The sequence below is a fragment of the Sabethes cyaneus genome, chromosome 2, assembly GCF_943734655.1.
Source record: "Sabethes cyaneus chromosome 2, idSabCyanKW18_F2, whole genome shotgun sequence".
Taxonomy (NCBI): domain Eukaryota; kingdom Metazoa; phylum Arthropoda; class Insecta; order Diptera; family Culicidae; genus Sabethes; species Sabethes cyaneus.
This window is the reverse complement of record NC_071354.1, coordinates 92,852,359-92,862,403: the sequence shown is the minus strand read 5'-3', so window position 1 is coordinate 92,862,403 and position 10,045 is coordinate 92,852,359.

Here is a 10,045-nt window from a genome sequence, read left to right as displayed (position 1 = left end):
TATAACTTTTCAGTTTCGTAAACTAAACCCAGCTAGAGAAAAAAGAAAAATAAGACAAAATTTTATTTTTTCAGGAATCTATTTTTCTTCTTTTTCGTTTTTCTCAAGCTGTGTCGGTATATATATCTATATATATAAGTATATGGTGGCTGGTAGAGAACGTGATAGCCTCCGTGGGTGTTGGAACTGCGATGGTGATAGATGGAGATACTTCTCAAGTGGTCGACGAATTTGTTTATCTTGGTACGTTAGTGACATGTGATAGCGCTATGAGTCGTGAAGTAAAAAGGGCCTTTTACGGATTACGTAGTCAGCTGAGGTCCTGCAGCCTGCAACTCCGTATAAAACTCGCGCACTATTAGTCGCTAATTCTCCCGGTGGTACTATACGGGCACGAAGCGTGAAAGTTGAAAGAGGGCGACCGACGAGCTCTTGGCGTTTTTGAGCATAAGATCCTGTGATTACTTCTCTTGGCGGCATATTAGACGAAGAACCGTGGCGCAGGCGCATGAATCATGAAATATACCAAGAATACAAGGATGCGGATATTGTGAAGGAAGGATGTCGGATAAAAGAACAGCGCAAACAATATTTAGCAGAGGAGGACGACGACTTCGAGGCAGACTCGTACACGTCGGATGAGCGCTGATGACGTGGATGCTCGAGCAGCGGGCGTTAGGGGTGACTGGAGAGCGGCAGCCCAAGGCCGAGAAATGTTGAGACGGCTCCTGAGTACAGCACGGATTCCATAAGCAGATTGTCACCAAAAAAGTAAAGTAAGTAAAGGATGAAGGAGGTATTTTTGGATATAGTTGAAGAAGACAGAGTTTTAATAATCAATTCGTGATGGTTATAAACAAGTGATGTAGTTGCCGCAAAGAGCTCAGAAAAAATTGAACATCATTTTACTTCCACCTGACTCAACCTCGGTTCTGTAACCAGGAGCTATATATTTTAATCAGCCATATAAGGATCCCATACGACATGTACGATAATATAATTCGGTGGCATCACAAACTTGACAAAGCAGAAAAATATATTGGCTATTCTAGAAATGCTTTGGTACGCTTGAGAGTTTTTTTTGAAGTAGTTATGGTATCGGACCGGCTTCATTTATCAACATCTATATGAATTGTAACATGGTCACAATTCTCAAATATATAAATAGTATAAATATAATTTTTTAGTAAACTTCTTAGTAATTTAGAGTTACAATTTCTATTTTGTTATATAATTCGCATACTTTACCAAAATCCTATAAATATTCTGGTTCACTATCGTAGTAATAAAAATAACACTAACTTCCAACATGAGATTTTTATAACTTGTTTAAATCAGCACAAGACGCATGCATGCAAATAAATATCTTGTACACGAACCTTTTTTATAGCGAACGCATAAGCACGCAGTGTGCAGCCGCTGTGCGCACTAACTCTCACAATAATCATGCGTGAATCTTAATCGGTGAGAGCAATTAGATAAGCCGGCCGCTTGCTTCGTAATTTCACGATATTTTCTTCGTCTGGCAAAAGTTCGCTTAGAGGGGGAATTCTTAGGATCGGTTCTAAGTGAGATGGCCATATTTTTAAAAGATCTAAACGGAAAAAAGATGCTAGTCCGGAAGAACAAAGAATTGTTTTCTAAAACAATCTGTTGTTTGGAAATGTCGCTATCTTGCTCCGGTTAGATAATGTTCCCCAGTTTTCAAATGTCCCAAAGATTAAACTCACTATTTAACTGAGGGTTTTATTCAACTACAAAATTAATTTGACCTGGTTCGTGGATTTAAGTGGCAGTGCGAGAGTTTGTTCCGTGTGTGATCGCGAATACTTGAGTATTAGGTAATAAACGTGAAGAGTTTTAAAGTCTTAGTTAGTTATTGGAAGTTTCTTTTTCCCCTAGTTAATTGCAACTAGAAAGCTAGTTAGTTGTGCGGAATCGTGTGCGAGTGAAATTTAGGCAAAAAGGTAAATTGCTAAATAGTGTGCTAAAAAAAACCGAATTTTGAAATTCGTTTGAACAGTCGTTCAAACGACTTTTTATTGCCAGTTACTGCAGCTGTTTCGGTTCTATCGACGGATTGAACCACACCGAAGCCGTCATCTCACCGTCCACGAGTTTCTACGTTGCGAAACCAGGTTCGCTTAGCCGATTTTGGGCTCAGAATTGGGCTTCCGTCAACATAAGTCCATTCCGGCTGCACCGGAAGTACGTTTTTTCGCCGCTATTGCTATTTTTCGGCCTCTAAACGAAACCATCGCCATCGCTCCGTGTTTCGGGGTACGCCGTCGCCATCTTCAGTAGCCAGCCGACGACGCTATCGTCACGCCGCAGCGTAGCCGCCAGCCAATTCTTCGATTCGGTCAGTGAGTACTCAAACCTTTGTATATGACATGCGCATGATCATTTAAACAGTTTTGCGAAATGAAGCACACAGTGATATCACGTTAACAATCGATAGAAGCAAAGCTAGAAGATAACCGCACACGATAGGTAGAGCAGAATAGGGGAATGAAAACCAATTGAGTGGCCAGTCGATGTAACAAACCGTAGAAATATAGCACTATGCGCAACATGTATTTTTTTGGAAATTGAAAAAGTGTTTTTCCCCGTAAATAGTGCTGACTTCCCTTGCCTGAATGATTAATTAGGTCCGAAGGATTCTTCACGTACCCGTTCGTCCAGTTACCGGTTAATTTATCTTTTTTACTCCGAGTTAGGATTGCTCGGGAATCTCAATCCCCTCCACCCACTTACGAAGCAAATCACGATTTTGATCTAGGAGTTGTGCCCGTGATGATACACGTGAGTGGTGGATTTGTTAACTGGCCGAACGACGGATTGTGATAGAAAACCTTTTGGCGTTCTTTTGGTTTAGCGGAAATTTCCTACAGGATGTTTAAAAATATTTTGTTGGCCCTGTTGTCCGTACGTTGTCCAGAATCCGCCCTGAAGCCGAACTCTTGCCGGGCAAAACACGATAATCGGCCCTCTACGGAGGTGGCGCTTAAGCCGATTGTTTGAGTTCCTTCGCAGAGCGGAAAAACCGTTCGCGCGGAATCGCACGCGCCACAGAATTTCGAACTCCAATGCAATTTTGTCTTGGTTTTTCGGGATACGCAATTTCATTTGTAGTTTCAATCCAGAACACCAAAAATGCGTATCACAATTAATGAGGAGAAAAGTTTAATAACACTTCTAGGTGGAGAAAAAAGGGATTTTATAAATGCTTGGTCCTTAATCTAACCATCCTTTATCAAACAATATCATTTTCTTTTTGATACGTTACTTAAGCCTTCAGCATAGTTGAAGCATTCACAATATACCACACGCCTCCATTGAGTCACATTCCCATACAAATTTCAAGTCAAGTTTTCTCAAAAAAGTTCCATAGGCTACACCTATACGAGCAGTGCAGTGAAGTTCTGGATCGACAGGACTACACTATGGTGTATATAGTTAAGCTCTAAGCCTGTGACCGATAGTGATGTTTCCTTGTTAGTAGAATACGAAACCTGGAAATTAAATAAAAAGAAAACTTATCCATTTTAATTGTACTGTGTATATTTTATGCTTGATAGATACGTATTTCGCCCACGACTTCGAACTGTTCGAAAACAGACACTGAGGAAGCCTGCAAGTCGTAGGCGAAATACGTATCTGTCAAGAATAAAATATACATAGTAGATTAAATTGGATAATTTTTCTTTTTATTTAATTTCCAAAAAAACGGGTGGCATAGCGGCTCAATACACGGGCAAAACAAACCAAACTCAGGCGTCATTTACTGACAGATGAGTCACTAGCTGTTTAGCGGTCGACTCAGACGAGTTACTCGACAAAATCGCGTCGCGTGTGACTTATGACTTATGACTTGTGACTTAATACCAAAAGTCGGCTAGTCGAGCAAAGTGACACTATTCGGTACTTACATCGTAGGGTCCATTTTGTTCTAATGTGACAAAATATTTCACTCCATTATTACCTATCTTCACCTTTTTTGGATAAAATCGAAAGTTTCTTTTTGAAACAATTCATTTTCCAATCCCTCTTGCTTCAGCGGTTGCTCTGAAATGTCGCTTTTACTTCGACCCACATTGAAGCAAATTGTGAAATTATATGATTTTTTTTCGTGGATGTTTGACCGATACCAGGATCACCAAGAAAAGAAATCACAATTCGATTGTGACCACGTAAATACATACACTTTCTGCATTCGACTTGCGAGAAACGTTCTTTTAAATGGAAGAATTTTGCAAATTGTAAATGTCGTTTCAATCTCAAAGCTTAGTTTTGATTAGTGTTCCGGAACCGGAACAGAGCCAAATCGGACCTCAATAAAGTCGGATTAAGACAGTTCGTTCCGATTTTTAACCGGACCGGACCGGAACCCGGACTTCAATCTTTGTTCCGATGTCGAACACTAGTTTTGATATTTTCGAGTGTCAATTAGGGTAAGTTATCCTACAGTGGACCCTTTACCTATAATATACCTCGGGTACAGTTTCGGCGTTTATTAGCTTGTGCTTCTTATTTCCGAGGATATCTGACATGAAACAGGAAGTACTAAAAATACTACACAGTTCAGTTTATAAAATTTTAGCTGAATTTAATTGTTGTTGTTGTTGTGGTTTTTTATTAGCGACACTTTACACCTGTTAGTGCATTCGGGTTGGGGCTGAATTTAATGATAATGCCTTAAAATCGACCTTTTCAACAAATTAGGGTACATTTTATGGTTAACAATGCGAAATGTCGCCATTAGCGGACCCTCTTCATACAAAATACACTAGAATTCCTATAATGGACCCGGTCGCTATCCTATTGTAAACCACAAGGTCCATTAAAGGAAAACGGACATTCCAATCTGTTTTAAAAAATGTGTAAAATCTAGAGATTTGCAACATAAATAGATATTTTTTAGGCTTAATCGACAGTTACTCGTATTGTAAGCGCCATCGGTGGCGTGTTTAGTGTTACCAGTTTAAAATAATTCCTGGGAAAAAACTACTTAAGTACTAACTGGTCCGCTAATGGTTAATTTAGCCTATATACGATCTAGCCCCATAATTGCGTGTTCTTGGGATACACGTATTTACCATAAGATAAACATTCTTATTCTAATTCTAAAATTAGCAAACAAGTGAAAACCCAGTGTCATATCTGCTGGTCAGTTATATAAGTGTTATGGCTTGTATCATACAGGCACGTGTTGCCTGCTGGAAATAGAATAAGGCAGAAAAAGACTCATACACTTAAAATATTAGCCGTAAGCAAAATACCATAATGCACTCTAGTATTATGTAAATATTATCAATTCAGGCTGCTACTTAATATTGAATTATGTACCAAAGATGTGTCGATTTCTATCAAATCGAAAACCGAAGATGCTCTCGATTCAAATAATACAAAGATGATATAACAAAGGTTGCTTTCACCACCAGGTGGAAGAATCGTGTTTTTATTTGAGGTCCACATACACCTTCCTTATCAAAACTAACTTGTGTTTGAATTGTTTGAAATTTTATTGCACTTTAATCTTAACTTAGCGTGACTGTGTTATTAGTTAACGAGCTACACTCACTCTAAAGCTCTATAGATCTATAGTCCAAGAGTTTGCCTAGAATAAATCTAATCAAATATTTTTCTGATTTGAGCTAAGCTACATTCCGCTTAGAATCAGTTTATGTCCACCGAAAACCAGTAAAAGTAGTATAAATAAATCTGATTGCCATCGTGGTTTACTTATACTAACAAAAGAATCAGCCGTTCATTAGGAAACTAGCGTTAATCAATCATACCAAATAGGTCTTGTTGCACACATAAAATTATTTTGTTTGGAAATCGATCATTATTCGTCTGGATTTCATTCACAGAAATCAACATGAATAAACCCAATAAAAGTACAAAAAAATCACACATTTCCTGCGCTCCCGCCAAATTATAATCAACAAACATCATTGTGTAAATGGGAGGCAAAGGTGCTTGCACTTCTGGTAAATCAAAACAAATTTGTTCTGTTTGTTTACAATAGCAAAGTAAATTGACGTGAGCAAAAGTCAAGCCCCGCATTGATTCCCAATCAGCATCGCATGTTTTCTTCGCACTACATTAGCAACAAAATAGCACCAGAAGCTGTGTCTGGGATTCACGATTATAATTTCGAACGTCACTGGGATTCATGCATGTCGAAAAAAAGCACTCAAACTTTAGACTTATCTGAAAATTTTCTTTTACGCGCCATTGATACAATACACCACGCCCTGCTTGCAGTTGTGAATGGATGGGCGTAAATCACGCTTCATTTGTGTGATTGATTTGACGTTATCGCCTGTTATCACAGTAGTATTTGCACGGAAAAACAAGTACTGAAAACCTATTTTTTTGTTTCCAATAAACCTATTTTCAATATGATTTTGTTAAATATATATTACTCTGAAACTCTTCTCCTTAGACAATTAGAGTAAATACGAGATAATATATTTGTTAAAATGAATCAACTTAAATAGAATTATCAGAATGAAACTACGATTCTTACAAAAGTTCACGGGATGTTACGTATTAATAAAGACTTATTCATTCAACTCGTAAGGCGAAATAAGCACCATAACCGTTATAATTTTCCTAAACAAAACTTTCCGTCTGCACGCTTCGAGTAAAGTGCGTCATTGATTGGAAACACATTATATTAAGAAAGCGGATTCTCTTAATCTCGACCATTCACTAATCTCATGATTGGTTGGCGGGCGGCGGATAATATAGTAATGGAAATTGGAAATCAATTGCAGTCACGTGAAGCTATGGAATGACACGATCGTTTTTTTCATAATGACTTCTGTTGAGTTGATATTGCATCAGATTGGCAGTTGCTGACTTTTACACTCACCTCAATTATAAACATCAGTTACTGTCTCTATGATTGAACTATCTATGAAGTATTGCGGGGAAAATGTGATTTCAATATTCCCGGAAGTCTCTAGTGTAATTCTTCAGATTATCTAACCACTTTTTTGTACGTTTTATTCTGGAGAGCTTTACAAGTTTAGTTTCAACTTGATACCTATTTCTACAGAATTTTGTTCACAACAAAATATCTACCGATCACTTTGTAAGCCTTACATTCATGAAACTTAGGGAATCTTTTATGCGATCCAGTTAGGTTCCTTCTTTATAAGGTTTATCAGGGTACCTTATAATTTTCCTAAAAATGGGGTCATACGATAACTTATCCGTTTTCTAAATGTAGCAGTATACTTTATTTTATACATTACTAGCTGACCCGACAAACTTCGTATTGCCACAAATTAACCTGTGTTGTACATAAATCATGAATCTCGGATAATCTTTGTCACAATCTCGAATTTTGCAAGTTTCTGAGAAGTTCAACCTTAGATGATTCATTTTGGCAGTTACGTAACTATGAAAGCATCCCAGGTAACCAATTAGCATCACCAATGCTCTAGTGTTACTATAGATAGTATTTATGGTCTTGTTATTGACTAATGTTTTATAGAAGAGTCGCGCATTTCTCGAGTTCGATTAGTTTTTGAGTTTCGTAAAAATTTCTGTTTCATTTGCATGAGAGTTAATATCCTCCTACCACAGGGGTGAGAGGTCTCTAACTATCATAAAATAAATTCAAGACTCCAAAATCTCTCACATGCCAAATGTGGTTCCATTTGCTTGATTAGTTCTCAAGTTATAAGGAAATTTGAATTTCATTTGTATGGAAGCCCCCCCTTCTGAACAGGGGAGGGGTCTTAATTCATCATAGAAAAAATTTCTGCCCCATAAAATCCCCACATGGCCAAATTTAGTTCCATTTACTTGATTAGTACTCAAATTATAAGGAAATTTGTATTTCATTTGTTTGGGAGCCCCCCTCTTAAAATGGACAGGGGTCGTAATTCACCATAGAAAAAATTTCTGACATCTAGAACTCGCACATGCCAAATTTGGTTCCATTTGCTTGATTAGTTCTCGAGATAAGAGGAAATTTGCATTTCATTTGCATGGAAGCCCACCCTCTTAGAGGGGAGATGGGTCATAACTTGCTGCTAAAGAGGAGAGGGGTCTCAATTCACCATAGAAAATGCTCTTTCCTCCAAAACCACTTATATGTCAATTTTGGTTCCATTTGCTTGATTAGTTCTCGAGTTATGAAGAAATTTGCTTTTCATTTGTATAGGAGCCCCCCTCCTAAAGTGGGGAGGGGTCCTAATTCACCATAGAAAATATTCTTGCCTACAAAAATACCCCCATGCTAATTTTGGTTCCATTTGCGTGATTAGTTCTAGAGTTATGAGGAAATTTGTATTTTGTTTGTATGGGAGCCCCCCTCCTAAAAAGGTAAGGCGTCATAATTCATCACAGAAAAAATGGTTGCCTCCAATGCCTCCCACATGCCAAATATGGTTCCATTTGCTTGATTAGTTCTCGAATTATGAAGAAATTTGTATTTCATTTGTGTAGAAGCCCCCCCTCTTAAAGTGGGGAAGGGTCCTAATTCACCATAGAAAATATTTGTGCCTCCAAAAACATCCACATGCCAAATTTGGTTCCATTTGCTTGATTAGTTCTTAAGTTATGAGGAAATTTGTATTTCGTTTGTATAGGAGCCCCCCCTTAAAGTGGGGAGGGGTCCCAATTCACCATAGAAAATGCTCTTGCCCTCGAAAACTTTCACATGCCAAATTTTGTTTCATTTGTTTGATTAGTTCTCGAGTTATGAGGAAATTTGTATTTCATTGGTACAGAAGCCCCCCCTTTTAAAGTGGAGAGGGGTCCTAATTCACCATAGAAAATTTTCTTGACCTCGAAAACCTTCACATGCCAAATTTGGTTCCATTTGCTTGATTAGTTCTCGAGTTATGAGGAAATTTGTATTTCATTTGGAACCCCCCCCCCCCTCTACAAGCAAATTTTCACGCCGATTGGTTCAGTAGTTTTTGATTCTATAAGGAACATCCCGACAGACAGACAGACAGTCAGACAGAAATCCATTTATATATATAAGATATCAATATGATGGAAATTAACGATGTGAATAAAATCCTTAGGAAGTTTCTAGAAATTTCTTTTAGAAATGGTAACGATCGACATCAATTCTTTCTATTGATGTCTTTAAAGACTGATATATCAGAAAATAAAGAAATATGAAAAAATGGTTGCCCGCCTTTGATAGAAAATTAAAGTTTCCTTAATAAAGATCATCATCAAAATATCGACACCAACCGTCATCTTCGAAAATAAATATCAATTTCTGTCGCCAATTTGTTATTGATCTTTACCAACCCCCGGGCATTTACTATGTTTCCTGAAACCGCCACAAAATGAGGTGGCGCTACAGGCGTTTTGCTTTTAATACGCAGCATTCACACGGCAGTGAAGCGATGCGATCAAGCCAATAAAACATAATCACGTAGAAGTGAAGAATTTTACATGAATCTCAATAACAATTCATCGATAAAAATAATTTACTTTCAACTAACAGAAAACGTCGCCTTTAGGACAAGAAATAAATGATAATGCTGCGAAAATCACGTGTAGCGCTGCAGAAATATCGTGTGAATCGTTCTTTTACACGCACAGTAGTGATCCGATATGTATAAAAGTGATCCAGTGATCCAGCTATGTTGGCTTCACCTATTTTGTTCGCAAACGTCAAAGTTGCCACCGGGGTGATCTTTACGTGTTTTTTTTTTTTGTTTTCATTTTTCGCTCGGACAAGTGTCGAACCCATGGAATATCTAAACTGTACTACGAATCCCCAGATCTACGGCTACTCTTGGGGAGCTCAGATAAAAATGGCAATCATATTCTAAAGAGCCCCATGAATGTATTAACATATTGGCAAATTCGTCTATGTACGAGAGCCGTGAAATAATTTGGCGAAGCTGGCAGAAGAAGATGTTTGGGGTCGGTGCTCAGTTCAAATGATTCGGCCAACATATTGTTATTTTCGGGCTCAACATACATCATATATGCACATGTATACGCATCGATGCCATTCTCCATTATCCTTTGTCAATGTTAAAATATACAA